This window comes from Pygoscelis adeliae, unplaced genomic scaffold (assembly GCF_000699105.1).
Source record: "Pygoscelis adeliae isolate BGI_AS28 unplaced genomic scaffold, ASM69910v1 Scaffold60, whole genome shotgun sequence".
NCBI lineage: Eukaryota > Metazoa > Chordata > Aves > Sphenisciformes > Spheniscidae > Pygoscelis > Pygoscelis adeliae.
Window position 1 is genome coordinate 1278475 of NW_008823954.1, and position 1474 is coordinate 1279948.

The window sequence follows — 1474 nt, forward strand, 5'->3', positions numbered from 1 at the left end:
CACACACAGCCACCAGCAAGTGCCACCAACGTGATGCCCCCAGCTCAGCCCCCATCCTGTGCCTGGGCGCCATCCTGCCACCCCCTCCCACACAGCGCCGGGGGGAAGGTCATGCACCCGGGGGCTGGGGTACCTGCTCCTCAAGAGGTGGTAAAAAAAGAGGGGAAAGCGTGTCCCCCCCTGTCCAGCGGCTGCCAAGCTCCTGCGCCGGTGTTTGCTCTCCTCGCAGAAGCAGGAGCTGAATGGGCCCCGTTGTGTTGCTTTCCCAGCAGCGCTCACCGGACGGAGCCAGAAACAGGGGAGGAGGAGAAGGGGGGGGAAGGAAGGGTAGAGCACCCCTGGAGAGAGGGCAGTGACCCAGACATCGCCTCCCCCTCGCCTCGCAGGGGGCCGGGAGCACCGGCGCTGGGGAGCCAAAGCCTGGCATGTCGCAGCGCCAGCCCGGCCAGAGCCCGTGTGGGATTTGCACTCACTGTTTCCCAGGCTCTGCCTTTCCTTCCCTGGCTGGGTAAGTCAGCCACAGGAGCTATGGAGGTGCAGGGCAGAGAGGTGACATACAGCCAAAATTGTAACGGTGGCAGTAAGCCTAAGCAAAAGGAAAGAGGCAGCTGGCAAGCCAGGCTGTGGGGCTGTACTGCATTTACAGCCCCCAATTCTCCTAATTTTGCTTTTCTGCTCGTTTCAAAGAGGTCAGGGGCGGCAGTGCCTGTGTGAAACATCATTTGCTTGCAGAAAGCCATGGACGGCTTCGTTTTTTTCCTCCCCGACTCCGTCATTTCCTTTTTTTTCAGCTCTGTGTTTTGCTCTCCTAGGGAACACTAGCAGATCTGTAGCCTGAGAAAAATCTGGAAGATTTGATACAAATGTGTCTCTCTCTCTCTCTCTCTCTCTCTCTCTCTCTCTCTCTCTCTCTCTCTCTCTCTCTCTCTCTCTCTCTCTCTCTCTCTCTCTCTCTCTCTCTCTCTCTCTCTCTCTCTCTCTCTCTCTCTCTCTCTCTCTCTCTCTCTCTCTCTCTCTCTCTCTCTCTCTCTCTCTCTCTCTCTCTCTCTCTCTCTCTCTCTCTCTCTCTCTCTCTCTCTCTCTCTCTCTCTCTCTCTCTCTCTCTCTCTCTCTCTCTCTCTCTCTCTCTCTCTCTCTCTCTCTCTCTCTCTCTCTCTCTCTCTCTCTCTCTCTCTCTCTCTCTCTCTCTCTCTCTCTCTCTCTCTCTCTCTCTCTCTCTCTCTCTCTCTCTCTCTCTCTCTCTCTCTCTCTCTCTCTCTCTCTCTCTCTCTCTCTCTCTCTCTCTCTCTCTCTCTCTCTCTCTCTCTCTCTCTCTCTCTCTCTCTCCCTCTCCCCTTCAAGCCCTTCCCTGTGCAGCAAGCTCAGCTGCCAGAACCAGTATGTCCCATCCCGGTGCCACCTGTGAGCAAGGGACATGCTGGCCAGGGTTCGCAAGCCTCCCCCCAGCCAGATGGACAACGCCTCTCCGGCCAAC